Genomic DNA, 16,218 nt, shown 5'->3' with positions numbered 1-16,218 from the left:
CTTCTGTTTGGTGCTCAGGGTGGGGGTGCGGATGTGCCGGGTGCAAGGGATGTGGGGGGGTGCAAGAGTCAGGGCAGAGGACTGGGGGCATGTGAGGGGTGCAGGCGGGAATGTGGGGGGGGTGCAGGAGCTCCTGTTTGGTGCTCAGGGTGGGGGTGCGGATGTGCCGGATGCATGGGATGTGGGGGGGTGCAAGAGTCAGGGCAGAGAACTGGGGGCATTGAGGGGGGTGCAGGTATCAGGGCAGGGGGGACTGGGTATGTGTGGGGGTGACAGAGTCAGGGCTGGGGTCGTGGTTGGGTGAAGGAATCAACAGAGGGCTGGGTGTGTATGAGGGAGGTACAGAGCCCAGAGCTGGGGCCTGGGTGACTGCCCCCCTCAGAATGCCCCTGCTCCTTGTCCCCTGACTACCCCCTCCTGGGACCCCTGCCCCTAACTGCCCCCCAGGACCCTATCCCCTATCTAAGCCTCCCTGTTCTTGTCCCCTGACTGCCCCCCTAGGAGCCTACCCCCTACCTGTCTCCTGACTGCCTCAACCCTTATCCACCCCCCACCCCAACAAGACCCCCAGAAATCCTGACCCATACAACCCTCCCCCTGCCTGCTGCAACCCCTCTCTACACCCCTGCCTCCTGACTGCCCCCCCAAAACTCCTGACTCATCCAACCCCCCCAGCTCCTTGTCCCCTGACCACCCCCTCTAGAGATCACCTGCACCCTAACGGCCCCCACAAGACCCTCCTTGCTCCCTGTCCCCTATCCAGCACCCACCCCGACAGACCCCCGATTTTCCATGCCCCATCCACCCCCCTGCTCTCTGCTGCCTTCAAGAGACCCCAACCCCTAGCCACCCCCCGGGATCCCACCCCCTACCCTGCTCCCTGTCCCCTGACTGCCCCCACCCCTAGACCCCTTAGCATGAGCCTCCAAGCAGAGCCAGCCTATGCTGCCCCGCGGGAGCGCACAGCCCCGCCCCTCAGAACGCTGCGCGCGGCGGCCGGGCTCCGGACAGCGGGGAGCGTCTTTCCCTCCCCGCAGAGCCAAACGCTGCCCGGCGGGAGCGCACAGCCCTGGCCCCACAGCTCTGCGCGCGGCGGCAGGGATCCAGGAGAGGGAGGGGCTGGCGGCTTGCTGCGCTCGGCCCGGTGCTGCAGCCCGGGAGTGCGGACCCTGCGCTTGCTGTGCTGGCAGGATTTTTAATGCCACCCTGGAGTCCCGGCAGGCAGCCGCGTGCCATTAAAGATCAGCTCCCGTGACGTCTTTGGCACGTGGTGGCCGACCCCTGACCTAGTGTCTCTGTTGCTCCATGAGGGAAATAACTACTGACACCGTGTGGCCACACAGGGTAATGCACACAGCATTTCCTGCATGGAGCAACAGTGACACTGGGTGGTCACCCAGGGAAATGCACAGTTGCTCCATGAAGGAAATGCTTTGTGCAGTAGTTAGAGTGCCCACCCAGTGTCTCTCTTGCTCCATGAGATAAATGCTCTGTGCATTCTGCCAAGAGGCCACTTACTGACACTGCTGCTCCATGAGGGAAATACTTTGTGCATTAACCCTGACTGGCCCCTCGTTGTCACTGTCCCTTGATGAGGGGAAATGATTTGTGCACCAGGGCCGCCCAGAGGATTCCGGGGGCGTGGGGCCATCGGCGGCAGGCGGCTCCGGTGGAGCATCCGCAGGCACGCCTGCGGGAGGTCCACCGGAGCCGCGGGACCGGCAAGCGGCAGGGGGCCCCCCGCCCGGCGAAATGTCTAGAGCCGGCCCTGTTCGGCGACGGGGAGCTCTTCCGTTCCGGGACCCGCCGCCGAAGTGCCCCGAAGACCCACGGTGGTGCCCCCCCCGCCGGCGAATTACCGCCGACGCAGGACCTGCCGCCGAAGTGCAGCCCGCTCTTCGGCGGTAATTCGGCGGCGGGGGGCCCTCGCCGCGGGTCTTCGGGGCACTTCGGCGGCGGGTCCCGGAACGGAAGGGCCCCCCGCTGCTGAATTACCGCCGAAGAGCGGGTTGCACTTCGGCGGCAGGTCCCGCTTGGGCGGTAATGCTATGGCGGGGGGTCCTTTCGCCCCGGAGCGGAAGGACTCCCCCACCAGCGAAGACCGGGAGCAGAAGAAGCTCTGGGGCCCCCGAGCGAGTGAAGGACCCCTCTTCAGGAGCCCCGAAAAACTCTCGTGGGGGCCCCTGCGGGGCCTGGGGCAAATTGGCCCTCTTGCCCCCCCCCTGGGCGGCCCGGTTGTGCACTGGCTGGATTGGCCACCCGGTTTTAATCTTGCTCCGGGAGGAAAATACTTAGTGACGCCAGGTGGCCACTCGAGGTAATGCACCCAGCATCTCCTTCAGGGCATTCCAGCCTGACCCCCACTGGGACCCATTCAACATCCTCCAACCTGCTCCGGCGTCCCCAGACTTGCCAGCACTCCGCTTACCCCACCCCAATCTGCCCCCTGCATGTGGCCCTCCAATCTACCCCATCTGTTCCCCATCTCAGGGCACCCCAACATCCTCCATGGTACCCCTTCCCTACACCCCAACCCCAATTGGCTCCAACCTATTTCTCCATTGCTGGGCCCCACTTTCCCAGCACTGCACTTCCCCACACTACCCACAGCCAGCCAGGTTTCCCTCTCTAATTCCTGTTCCCCTTCCCAGCCACACTGGGGCCTTTCAACCCCTCTCCAACCTGCCCTTACTTTCCAAGGCTTCTGAATCCCACATTCCCTCAGTACACCTTGGGAACATTACACCCGTCTACCTCACAGTGCAGTCTCCACCCCCAGATATCATACGACTAAGCCACTTGATGCACGGACCCCAAATTGCCTACTGAACATGTCCATTGATCAGCCCCATGGAGTGCTGTCTCCCTTCCTAGGACACGGGCAGGCGTGCTAGGTGTGATCCCCACAGGTTAGGTCTCGGGAGCCATGAAGAAGTAGGACGGGACAAAAATTCTGCAAGGTAGCGGATAGTGGAGTGGAGCAGTGACTGTCAGTGTTGACTCAGTCTCTGCTCATTGAGTCTGGCGGATGTAGATGGGACTGGAGAGGGAGGCAGGGATGAGGGCAAGATTAAATGCAGCAATAGAGCTCTGTGTAGTGATAGTTCTTGCTTGGCTTTATTAGTTTGCAGAGGAATCATCCAGGAACCCTCGCCGGGGAAAAATATGGCAGAAATGGACCTGAGCAGCCTCGACATCCTTATAAGGAGACATGAATAGTCCTCAGCTTTCTGCCTCCCGCTTAAATGGCTGTGAGTAAGTGGTCAGTGCTTTCAATTCCTCTTCTGTACTCACTGTAGTTTTCTTCACAGACCATGTGGTTCCTCGTTGGGTACGGGGCTCTGTGGGATTAAGGCTGGGGAGGGGCCAGAGTCTGCTGTGCAGAGCAACTCTGTCGGGTGTAGTTGCGAGGTGTGCTTTCTACTTTTCGTCCTAAAGGTGTAATGGGAAGAGGGTTGAGGGCGGAGCCCCGCTGTGCAGGAGAGGCAAAAAGAAGAGCCTACGAGATGTTGCCGACTGAGCTGGTAACTTACTTGTTTTATCTCCTGGTTTTAGTACCAAGGAAAAAGACATCACGTGTGAGTCTATAGCCCTCGTGATGGAAAATGAGTGAGAGTGACGAGACTGCGAGCGTTGTTGGTGCCAGGCAGCAGCCGTCCATCTGGGAGCAGAACAGCCGCTACTATCACTGAGATAAGTATCTCTTTTGCTGAGAGTTCTGCTCCTCCAGGTAGGGACACCTTGTTAGCTGGGGCTGGGTTTGTAAGAAAAGGTTCCTGAGTAGATGTGGTTATGAGGGAGACAAGGTCCCCATTTTCAGGGGCTGGTCAGTTCTCTGGCCGGTAGCAGTGTGTCCTCTGCAGCGGAAGGTTAGATCCGTGAGAATGACTGCAGGTGGAAAGTTGCTTGCCATCCTCCCATGTTTCTCTCTTTCTTCTCTACTGTGTTGGCCAACATTCTCCCTCTCTGTCTGTCTGTCCTTGCCTCTCCTTGTGCTGTCTTCCTTTGTAGCACACAGGCAGGCGTGCTCGGAGCGCATACCCACGGCCTATGTATCAGGAGCCATGAAAAAGTAGAAAGGGATGAAAATAATGCAGATTAATGGGCACGAAAGCGGAGCGGTGACTGTCGGTGTTAACTCGGTCTCTGTTCATCGAGTGGGGCTGATGTAGATGGGAGGGAAGAGGGAGGCGGGGATGAGGGCAAGATTTCAAGCACCAATAGAGATGTCTGTAGTGATGGCTCATGCATGGCTTTTGCAGGTGCTCTTGCAGAGGAATTGTCCAGAAGCCCTCGCCGGAGGAGAAGCTGGCAGAGGTGGACCTGCTCAGCCTGAACATCCTTCTAAGCAGACATGAACAGTCCTCAGCTTTCTGCCTCCTGCTTTACTGGCTGTGAGTAAGAGGTCAGTGCTTTCAATTCCTTATCTGTACTCGCTGTAGTTTTCTTCACAGGCCATGTACTTCCTTGTTGGTGTCACGGAGTTTGGAGGAGACAAGGCCCTGCACCCCCGGCTTCCTGCCATTCACGATGACTGTCAGCCAGCCAGTAAAGCAGACGACTTATTTAGATGACAGGAACACAGTCCAAGACAGGTCTTGCAAGTACAGATCAAAGGACCCCCTCAGTTAGGTCCATCTTGGGGGGCCACAGGGAGACCAGAGCTCCGTCTGGGCTCCCCTCCATTTTCCTAGTCAGCTCCAATCTGCAATTATCCAGCCCCTCCTCTCTGGCCTTTGTCTCTTTCCCGGGCCAGGAGATCACCTGATCTCTTTGTTCTCTGACACCTTCAGTTGGCACCTTTGCAGAGGAGTGGCCGAAGCCATTAGTTGCCAGGAGAGAGTCCCGGCAATTGTCTATGCAGACAGTATCACAGGGGCCCTCTAAGGCTCTGCAAAAATCATACACCCTGATGCCCTGCACCTAGATGTTAAAGAAAGGCATGGGGAAATTGAGGCACTCACACAGTATTCAGAGGAAACATTGCGAACATTCCCACTTGGTCACAGTTGGGTACGAGGCTCTTTGGGATTAAGGCTGAGGAAGGGACAAGAGTCTACTGAGCAAAGTGACTATTTTGGGTGCAGTTACCATGGGTCCCTTCTAGTTGCAGGTGTGAAATAGTTGAGGGCAGAGCTATGGGACACAGGAGCTGTGAAATGAAAAGACTACTCAACATTGCTGACAGAGATGCTAATTTACTTTGTTCTTCTCCCCTCTGCTGCGTTTAGTGCCAAGAGAAATGAAGTCACACGTCAGATTCTATTGCCCTCATGCGATGGAAAGTGAGTGAGAGCAGCGAGCCTGTGAGCATTGTTCATGCCAGGCAAGAGCCATCCATCTGGGAGCCAAGCCGATGCCACCGACACTGAGATAAGTTTCTGTTTTGTTGAGGGTTCTGCTCATGCTCCATCTGACTCCAGGTAGAGACACACCGTCAGCGGGGGCTGGGTTTGTAAGAAAAGGTTCCTGACTAGCTGTGGTTTTGAGGGAGACAAGGTTTGCATTTTCAGGGGCTGCTCATGTCTTTAGCCAGGACTGGTGTGTCCTCCTCAGCATAGTAGATCCAGGAGGATGACTCCAGTTGGTGAGTTTCTTGATTCCATCCCACCATTTTATCTATCTCTCCTGTAAAGTGTTGGCCAACACTCTCTCTCTCTCTGTCCTTGCCTCGCCTTGTGCTGTCTCCCTTCGTAGGACATGGGCAGGTGTGGTAGGTATGCATCCCCACAGGCCAGGTCTTGTGAGCTGTGAAGAAATAGGGGACCGAAATATTACTGGGCAGTGGGCACTACAGTGCAGGGGTGACTGTGGGTATTGATTGAATCTCTGCCCTTGTGGGGCTGATGTAGATGGAATGAGAGAGGGAGGTGGGAATGAGGGCAAGATTAAACGCTCCGATAGATCTCTGTGTAGTGACGGTACTTGCTTGCCTTTATTAGTTTGCAGAACAATCATCCAGGAGCCCTCGCCGGATGAGAATATGCAGAACTGGACCTTAGCAGCCTGGACATCCTTCTAAAGAGACATGAATAGTCCTTAGATTTCTTCCTTCTGCATAACTGGCTGTGAGTAAGAGGTGAGTGCTTTCAATTCCTCACCTGTACTCGGTGTAGTTTTCTTCACAGGCCGTGTGCTTCCTCACTTGGTACGAGGCTCTGGGATTAAGGCTGGGGAAGGGACAAGAGTCTCCTGAATAAAGTGACTATTTTGGGACATAGTGTACTTAGATTTCCAGAAAGCCTTTGATAAGAGCCTTTGGTGAAGGACCTTATGTAAATAAAATAGTCATTGGAAAAGAGGGAAGATCTTTTCATGGATTAAGAACTAGATAAAAGACAGGGAACAAAAGGTAGGAATAAATGGTAAATTTTCAGAATGGAATGGAGTAACTAGTTGTGTTCCCCAAAGGTCAATCCTAGGACCACTCCTATTCAATTTATTCATAAATAATCTGGAGAAAGGTGAGGTGGCAACATTTGCAGATGATACTAAAGTGGTCAAGATAGTTTGTGAGAGGTTTTTGAAGTTCTTCACAGTCTTCTTTGGGTTTAACTAAGTGATTGGTCAACAAAATGGCAAATGAAATTTAATGGGGATAAATGTAAAGTAATTCATATTGGAAAAAATATCCCCAACTATACTTACAATATGATGGGGCTAATTTAGCTACAGCTAATCAGGAAAGACATATTGGAGTCAACATGGAGAGTTTTCTGAAGACGTCCACGCAGTGTGCAGAGGCGGTCAAAAAAGCAAACAGGATGTTAGGAATCATTAAAAAGGGGATAGAGAATAAGGCAGTGAATATCTTATTGCCCTTATATAAATCCCTGGAACGCCCACATCTTGACTACTGCGTACAGATGTGGTCTCCTCATCTAAAAAAAGATATACTGGCACTAGAAAGGTTCAGAGATGGACAACTAAAATGATTAAGGGTTTGGAACATTGCCCATATGAGGAGAGATTAAAGAGGCTAGGACTTTTCATCTTGGAACAGAGGAGATTAAGGGGGGATATGATAAAGGTATATAAAATGACAAGTGGTGTGGAGAAAGTGAATTAGGAAAAATGTATTTATTTGTTCCCATAATACGAGAACTAGGGGCCACTAAATGAAATTTAATGGGCAACTGGTTTAAAATAAATACAAGGAAGTTCTTCACACTGCACAGTCAACCTGGGGAACTTCTTGCCTGAGGAGGTTGTGAAGGCTAGGACTATAGCAGGGTTTCAAAGAGAACTGGATAAATTCATGGAGGTTAAGTCCATTAGCCAGGATAAGTATGGAATGGTGTCCCTAGCCTTTGTTTGTTAGAGGATGGAGATGGATGGCAGGAGATAGATCACTTGATCATTACCTGTTAGGTTAATTCCCTCTGGGGCACCTGGCATTGGTCACTGTCAGTAGATACAATACTGGGCTGGATGGACCTTTGGTCTGACCCAGTGTGGCCATTCTTACATTCTCTCTTCTCCATGACTGGCTGAATGACTGGCTGTGAGTGAACAATTATCAAGCAGAAGCATGTCCTCTGGAATGCAGAAGCCATTATCAGTATGGATGCTTCAGTTTGTAGCAAAGTCCCTCCAGAGGTAAGAAGCAGGATTGAAGACCAAATGGAGATGAGGCCTCCGCCTTATATAGGCTTTTCCAGGTGTAGGAACACTTCTTGGTTCTTACTGTGGAAAGTTACAGCAAAATGGAGTTTGCAGTCACGTGGGCCAGTTTCTGCACACCCTGCTGAGTCACAGGGCGTAACTGCCTTCTCTCGATGGGACAATTGTGTAGGTGATGGTCCTTAATGGGCCATCAAGCAGGCTAAACAGAGCTGACACCAACTTGTCTGGGATCTTTCCCAGTAACACAACACAAGTTTGAAATACAGACAGCATACAGCCAATATTCATAACTTCAACAACCAAAATGCTACAGACATACAGACGGCATAATCATAACCAGTAATCCGTAACCTGGTCTTAGACACCTTATATGACTCCCTTTACCTAGGATTTGGTGCCACTACAGGACCTTGGTTGCAACCCATGTTCTATATGGTCCCAGTTTATATCAATAACGTCACAAGGGGGGATGGTTAATTTCTCCTTGTTTTAAGAGCCAAGGGGTTTGGATCTGTGTTCACCAGGGAATTGGTGAAGCCTCTCAAGGCTGCCCAGGGAGGGGAAGGTTTTAGGGGGGACAAGAAGTGATCCAGACACTGAAATTTCTGGATGGTGGCTGAGTTACCAGATCTAAGCTAGTAATTAAGCTTAGAAGTGTCCATGCAGGTCCCCACATTTGTACCCTAAAGTTCAATGTGGGGGAAAAAACCTTGACAGATGGAAAGGCGCAAGAGCCATGAGACAGTGAACGTTGTTGATGCTAGGCTATGCAGATGACATCGAGCTGGGAGTGGAGCAACTGTTGCCATAAGTGAGATAAGTGTCTGGTTTGGGGAGGACTCTGGTAACTGCCTATGTGCCTCCAGGCTGGGAATTAATGTTAGCTGGGGCTCGGTTTATTGGAAAAGAGTCCTGACTAGGGAGACAAGATTTTCAGGAGCTGGTTATTTCTGTGGCTAGGAGTGTGTGTCCTCTGCAGCAGAACGTTGGATCCAGGGGGATTTCTCCAGCTGATGAGTTTCTTGCCTTACTCCCATGGTTTTTCTCTTTCTCTGTACTCTAGTGTGTTGGCCTACTCTCTGTGTCTCTCCTCTCCTCTCCTCGTGCCGTCTCCCTTCATAGGACACAGGTAGGCATGCTACGTTTGCATCCCCACAGGCTGTGTCTTGGGAGCTAGGAAGAAGCAGGAGAGGACAAAAATCACGCGGGGCAGTGGGTGCGAGAGTGGAGCAGTGACTGTTGGTATTAACTTCGTCTCTATTCATCGAATGGCACCGATGTAGATGGGATGGGAGAGGAAGGCAGGGATAAGGGCAAGATTTCAAACACCAACAGAGCTTTGTGTAGTGATGGCTTTTGCTTGGGTTACTTGTTGCATTTGCAGAGGAATTGTTCAGGAGCAGTAGCTGAAGGAAAAGCTGGCAGAAGTGGACCTGGGCCACCTAGACATCCTCCTAAGCAGAGATTAACAGTCTTCAGCTTTCTGCCTTCTGCATAACTGGCTGTGAGTAAGCGGTCAGTGCTTGGAATTGCTCATCTGTTCTCGCTCTAGTTTTGGTCAGAGGCTGTGAACTTCATTGGGTACGTGGCTCTGTGGGATTCAGATGAGGGAAAGGCACAAGTCTTCTGTACAGAGTGACTATTTTGGCTGTAGGTCCAAGAGGCTTCTTTCTAGTTGTGCTCCTGAAGGTGTAGCAGAAGAAGCATGAAGGGCGGGGGTCTGGGGTGCGGTAGATGGAGAATGCGATGTTGCTGACTGAGATGCTAACTTGTTTGTTTTCCCCCTTTGTGCTGGGTTCACTACCAAGGGAAAAGAAGTGGAAGGTCAGAGTCCACTCCCTCATGCGATGGAGAGGGAGGGAGAGCAGGGATACTCCGAGCATTGTTGATGCCAGGCAAGAGCCATCCAGCTGGGAGCAGAGCAACTGTCACCATCAGTGAGATAAGTGTCACGTTAGGTGAGGGCTCTGCTCAGTGCCCATGCTGAGCAATAGCCATTTATGGGCCCGTCCTCCATGAATTTACCTAGTTATTTTTTTAATCCTGTTATAGTCTTGGCTTTCACAGCATTCTCTGGGCAGGAATTCCACAGGTTGAGTGTGCATTGTGTGCTTTTTAAATGTATCTAAAACGGTGTAATGGGAGATGAGAGACGAAGATGAAAGAAAACATTGAGAATCCAATGATGACTTTTGGTTTTCCCTCTTGTGTTGTGCTTTGGGAAGGGGGAAAGAAGTCAAGGGTAAGAGCCCACCCCCGTTGTGAGATGGAAAGCATGCAAAAGCCATGAGAAAATGAGCATTATTGATGCCACGCTATGCAGATGCCGTCGAGCTGGGAGTGGAGCAGCCATAGCTATCAGTCAGATAAGTGTCTGGTTTGGTGAGGACTCTGGTAATGGCCCACCTGCCTACAGGCTGGGACTATTCGTTAGGTGACGCTCGCTTTGTAGGAAAAGATTCTTGACTAGATGCGTTTATGAGGTAGACAAGGTCCCCATTTTCAGGGGCTGGTCAGTTCTCTGTCCACAAGCAGTGTGTCCTCCACAGCAGATAGTTGGATCCAGGGGGATTACTCCAGCTGGTAAATTTCTTGCCTTTCTCTTGTGTGTGTGTCTCTCTCTCCCTCCCTCTCTGTCTTGCTTCTCTAGTGTGTTGGCCAGCACTCTTTCTCTCCCTGTCTCTGTCCTTGCCTCTCTTTGTGCTGTCTTCCTTCATGGTACACGGGCAGGAGTGCTAGGTGTGCTTCCCCACAGACTAGGTCTTGGCAGATACATACAAGTAGGAGGGCACAAAAATCGTTCCGGGCAGTGGGCGCTAGCATAGAGTGGAGACTGTCACTGTTTACTCAGTCACTGTTCATCGAGTGGGGCTGATGTAGATGGGATGGGAGAGAGAGACAAGGATGAGGCCAAGATTTCAAGCACCAATAGAGCTGTGTGTAGTCACAGCTCATGCTTGGCTTTTGCAGCTACTCGTGCAGAGGGATTGTCCAAGAGCCCTAGCTGGAAGAGGAAGAGGCAGACGTGGACCTGAGCAGCTTGGACATTGTTTTAAGGAAACCTGAACAGTCCTCAGCTTCCTGCCCCAGCTTAACTGGCTGTGAGTAAGAGGTCAGTGCTTTGAAATCCTCATCTGTACTTGCTGTAGTATTGTTCACAGGCCATGTGCTTTGTCTTTGGGTACAGGACTTTGTGGTATTAAGGCTGGGGAGGGGCCAGAGTCTGCTGTGCAGAGTGACTATGTTGGGTGCTGTTGCAAGGGGTGATTTTGGTTTAATACCAAAGGTGTAACGAGAAGAGGGTTGAGGGCTGAGCCCTGCCATGCGCGAGAGGTGAAGGGAAGAGCCTAGAAGACGTCGTTGAGTAAGGTGGTAACTGATGTGTTTTCCTCCCTTGTGCTGGGTTTAGTACCAAGGGAAAATAAGTCATGCGCCAGAATCTACTGCCCTCATGCGACGGAAAGCAATGAGACTGCGAGTATTGTCAATGCCACGCAAAAGCTGTCCAACTGGGAGCGGAACAGCTGCCACTTTCAATGAGATAAGTGTCTGTTTTGGTGATTGCTCTGCTCCCGGCCCTCCCTGCTCCTGGTAGAGACGCCACATTAGCTGGGGCTGGGTTTGTAAGAAAATGTTCTTGACTAGTTGTAGTTGTGAAGGACAACTAGTTGTAGTTGTGAAGCCCTCATTTTCAGGGGCTGCTCAGTTCTCTGGCCATGAGCGGCGAGTCCTCTGCAGCAGAAGGTTGGATCCAGGAGGATGACTGCAGGTGGTGAGTTGCTTGCCTTCCACCCGTGTTTTTCTCTCTGTGTCTTTCTGTTCTCTAGCATGTTGGCCAACACACACCCTCTCTCTATCTGTCTGTCTGTCTCTCTCACCTTTCCTTGTGCCATCTCCCTTCATAGGACACGGACAGGGTGCTCAATGTGCATCCCCACAGGCTAGGTCTTGGGAGCCATGGAGAAGGAAGAGCAGAGAAAAATCATGAGGGGCAGTGGGTGCTGAAGTGGAACAGTGACTGTTTACTCATCTCTGTTCATTGAGTTGGGCTCAGGTGGATGGCATGGGAGAGGAAGGGAGGAATGAGGGCAAGATTTCATGCACGAATAGAACTTGTTGTACTGATGGCTCATGCATGGGTTTTGCAGGTGCACTTGCAGAGGAAGTGTCCAGGAGCCCCAGGCTGAGGAGAAGTTGGCAGAAGTGGATCTGATCAGCCTGAGCATCCTTCTAAGCAGACATGAACAGTCCTCTCCTTTCTGAATCCCACTTAACTTGCTGTGGGTAAGCGATCAATGCTTTGAATTCCACATCTGTGCTCGCTGTAGTTTTCTTACAGGCTAGAAGCCTAACAATCTGCAAGCCAAAAACTGTGCAATAGGAAACTCAGAAAGCAATTAAGCCAAAAATAAGCCCAATTTCTGCAGTTTCTTTGCAGGTTTGTCATGTCTGACCAAAGTCTGCTGTGCAGAGTGACTATTTCAGGTGTTGTTGCAAGAGGTGCTTTCTACTTGTAGTCCTAAAGGTGTGATGGGAGGGGGGTTCAGGGCAGAGCACCACTGTGTGGGAGAGGCAGAAAGAAGAGCCTCCCCAACATTGCCCACTGAGATGGTAACTTGTTTGTTTTTTTCCCCTTTGGCTGGATTTAGTACCAGAGGAAAAGAAATCTTGCATGAGAGTCTACTGCCGTCATGCAATGGAAATCGAGCGAGAGCGATGGGACTGCAGGAAATTATTGCTGCCATGAAAAAGCCGTTCAACTGGGAGTGGAACAACCACCACTCTCAATGAGATAAGTGTCTGCTTTGATGATTGCTCTGTTTTTGAGTAGCTGTAGTTATGAGGGAGACAAGGTCCCCATTTTCAGGGACTGCTCAGTTCTCTGGCCAGTAGCAGTGTGTCCTCTGCAGCAGAAGGTTGGATCCAGGAGGATGACTGCAGGTGATGAGTTGCTTGCCTTCCACCCATGTTTTTCACTCTGTCTCTCTCTGTTCTTTAGTAAGTTGGCCAACACACACCCTATCTCTATCCTTACCTTTCCTTCTGCCATCTCCCTTCTTAGGACACAAGCAGGAGTTCTAGGTGTGCATCCCCACAGGTTAGGTCTTGGGAGCCCTGGAGGAGTAGAAGGGGACGAAAACCATGTCAGGCAGTGGGTGCTAAAGTGGAGCAGTGACTGTTGGTGTTAACTCGTTCTCTGTTCGAGTGGCGCCAATGTAGATGGGATGGAAGAGGGAGGCAGGATTGAGGGCAAGATTTCACACACCAGTAGAGCTTTGTGTCATGATGGCTCATGCTTGGCTTTTGCAGCTGTTCCTGCAGAGGAATTGTCCAGGAGCCCCAGCCAGAGGAGAGACTGGCAGAAATGGATCTGAGCAGCTTGGACATCCTTCTAAGTAGACATGAACAATCCTCAGCTTTCTGAATTCTGAATAACTGGCTGTGAGTCAGAGGTCAGTGCTTTCAATACCTTATCTGTTCTTGCTGTAGTTCTCTTTACAGGCCCTGTGCTTCCTCGCTGGGTACTGGGCAATGTGATATTAAGGCTGGGGAAGGGGTAAGAGTCTCCTGAGCAAATTGACTATTTTGGGTGCAGTTACAATGGGTCCCTTCTAGTTGCAGGTGTAAAGTACCAATAGGAGATGGGTTGAGGGCAGAACCATGAGATACGGGAGCTGTGAAATGAAAAGACTATGTGACCTTGCAGAAGGAGGTGGTAACTTGTTTTTTTCCCCCCTTCTGCTGGGTTTAGTACCAAGGAAAAAGAAGACACACGTCAATCTACTGCTCTCATGCAATGGACAGTGATGAAGAGTGATGGGACCTTGAGAATTATTTGATGGCATGAAAAAGCCATCCATCTGGGAGTGGAACAGATGCCACTGTCTCTGAGATAAGTGTTTGTTTTGCTGAGGGTTCTTCTCAAGGCCCACCTGGCTCCAGATAGGGACGCCCCGTTAGCTGGGCCTGGGTTTGTGTTTAAAAAAAAAAAAAAGGTTCCTGAACAGCAGTAGTTACAAGGGAGACAAGGTCCCCATTCTCGGGGCTGGTCATTTCTCTATTCACAAGCAGTGTGTCCTCCGCAGCAGAAGGTTGGATCCAGGGAGAGATGGCTCCAGCTGGTGAGTTTCTTGCTTTCCTCCCATGTTTCTCTTGCTGTCTGTCTCTTCTCTAGTGTGTTGGCCAACGCTCTCTCTTTCTCTCTCTGTCTCTGTCCTTGCTTTCCTTGTGCCTTCTCCCTTCATAGGACACAGGCAGCTGCGCTATGGGTGCATCCCTACAGGCTAGGTCTCAAAAGCTATGAACAAGTAGGAGAGGATGAAAATCATGCAGGATAGTGGGTGCGAGAGTGGAGGCAGGTACTGGAAGATGTTGTGAACCTAGACTGTTTTTGTCTGTGATGGCTCTTCCATAGGTGGTTAGCTGTTCTTGCAGAGGGCTGCTCCAGGCCAGCAGAGCAGCCCCAAACAGAGTAGGAGCATCTGGAGGAAGCAAACGTACCCAATCTAGCTGTTTTGCTTTGCAGTGGAGCCGAGGAGCGATCTTGTAATGTTTTTGTGAAATGATATTTCTCTATCCAGTATCTGCAGAGTGAGATGACTCGTGGAGAGCAGAGAGATGCTTCTCCTATCCCTGGAATGGGTCCTGGGGAAGGTCCAGCTCTGCCTGTGGCTGGTAGTGGTCTGGGATTGTCCCTTTCCTGGAGTGCTGTAGCTTCTTAGGAGTGATGAGCATTTTAGGCCCTGGGTGGGCTGGAGAGGAATAGAGAAGGGAGCCCCAATGAGCAGCAGCCAGTGATGTGTGTGTGTCCATTTTTCTTCCATGCCCCAGTGCTGGCCTAGCTTACAAGTGTTCTCTCTTTCTCTTTTCAGTTCCTACTGAGATTGGTCTCTGCCACAGGTTGGCCAGTCTCTCATCTGACCAAAAAAGTAGTGGCCACCCTGAGCCCATCCCTAGGGATGGAAGCCGGACAGTAATCTGCAGAGTAAGAGCAAATGGAAATTTTCTGAAGTTCAGTATTGAGGGAGGGCTGCAAACACTCATCTCAGTGGAGAGAATTTGTAAATATGGGGAAGGCCCCTGAGGAAAGGCCTCTGCATCTCATGGGGACACAATAAGTTTAGGGGAATCCTTTGTGCCCTGTCAAGGGGTTGTCAGGTGCTATGGAGTCTTCCTGAAATGCAGTAACCCTTTGTGGAGAGCCAGGAAGGTGACTACATGTGCTGAGTTTACCTCCTTCCTGTGTGTGTATCTCTGCTCTCATATGTTGGCCAACATGCTCTGTGTGTGTCTGCCTCTCCTTGTACTGTCTCCTTGCATAGAACTTGGGCAATGGTTCATGCTTTCTGGCTTGGTCTGGAGAGTCTGTATCCCACTGGAGCATTGGGAGGAGGAAGAGAAGCATGATGGGTATTAGATCCTCCATTGGTAGTGGTATGGGGTGACTGTGGGAGTTGACTCTGACTCTGTTCATCAAGTGGGGCTAATGTACAGTGGATGGGAGAGGGAGGGCGGCATCTCAGACACCAATAGAACTTGGGGCAGTGATGGCTCCTGCTTGGGTTACATGTCTTTGCAGAGGGATCGTCCAGGAGCTGCAGCCAGAGGAGAAACTGGAAGAAATGAACCTGAGCAGCCTGGACATCCTTGTAAACAGAGATGAACAGTCCTCAGCTTTCTGCCTTCCACATAACTGGCTGTGAGTAAGTGGTCAGTGCTTGGAATTCCTCATCTGTTCTCGCTCCAGTTTTGTGCTGAGGTTCTGAACATCCTCATTGAATGTGGTGCTGTGTGGGATTAAAGCTGGGGAAGGGACCAGAGTCTCAGTTGCCAACTTTCACTAGGTAAATAAGCACCTCAACTTTCATAATAAGACAAAAATCAAGCTAATCCCATTTCAAAACAATTCCAAAGCAAGCCAATCCCTTGGAACCCCAACACTCTGTGTGACTAAATCTCCCATTGCAAGTCATCAGAGACTGTGGTGGGCCCCCTGTACACCCCTGACTCTCTCCTCTCTTTGCCCCTGCTTGCCCCCAATTGCTGGGAGCCGAACAAAAAAAAAAAAGCAGTCAGAAACTACAGCAAACAACAACCTACAAGCCAAAAACTAGCCAACAAGCAACTTGCAAGCCAGTTAGGCCAAAAACATGACCAATTTCTGCATATTTTTCTGCAGGTTTGGTATTTCTGACCAGAGTCTGCTATGCAGAGTGAGTATTTAAGGTGTCATTGCAAGAGGCGTTTTCTACTTTTAGTCCTAAAGATGTACTGGAAAGATGGTTGAGGGCGGAGGCCTACCGTGTCGGGGAGGTGAAAAGAAAAGCCTACAAGACATTGCCTCCTGAGAGGGTAGGGTATTTCTTTTTCCCCTTGTGGTGGGTTTAGTTGCAAAGGAAAAGAAGTCACGCATCAGAGTCCACTGTCCTCGTGCGATGGAAGGGGAGCAAGAGTGCTGAGACCATGAGGATTGTAGATGGACGGCTTTTGCGCGGCATCAGAGAGTGGAACAGCCGTCACTGTCAGTGAGATAAGTGTCTGGTTTGGTGGTTCCTCTGCTCACGGACCACCTCGCTCCTGGTAGGGGCGCCC

General features: G+C 51.2%; 1 long non-coding RNA gene across 14 annotated transcripts in view; it reads left to right on the top strand.

Annotated features, from left to right (window-relative positions):
- The window catches only part of LOC115638495, a 64,838-nt gene extending 48,626 nt beyond the window's left edge, over positions 1–16,212 (top strand). For 3 of the 14 annotated variants that reach the window (XR_003997454.1, XR_003997451.1, XR_003997455.1), the window contains 8 exons: positions 3,125–3,255; positions 3,556–4,405; positions 5,232–6,079; positions 10,597–10,738; positions 11,036–11,910; positions 12,276–13,079; positions 13,379–15,329; positions 15,806–16,212. This is a non-coding gene — a long non-coding RNA (uncharacterized LOC115638495). The remainder of the gene's footprint in view (positions 1–3,124; positions 3,256–3,555; positions 4,406–5,231; positions 6,080–10,596; positions 10,739–11,035; positions 11,911–12,275; positions 13,080–13,378; positions 15,330–15,805) is intronic. The other 11 variants (XR_003997461.1, XR_003997460.1, XR_003997462.1 and 8 more) reach the window with 11 other exon arrangements.
- The last annotated feature ends 6 nt before the right edge of the window (positions 16,213–16,218 follow it).

This window comes from Gopherus evgoodei, chromosome 22 (genome assembly GCF_007399415.2).
Source record: "Gopherus evgoodei ecotype Sinaloan lineage chromosome 22, rGopEvg1_v1.p, whole genome shotgun sequence".
NCBI classification, from domain to species: Eukaryota; Metazoa; Chordata; order Testudines; family Testudinidae; genus Gopherus; species Gopherus evgoodei.
Note: the sequence above shows the minus strand (reverse complement) of the source record. Positions and strands in the feature narration are given on the sequence as shown.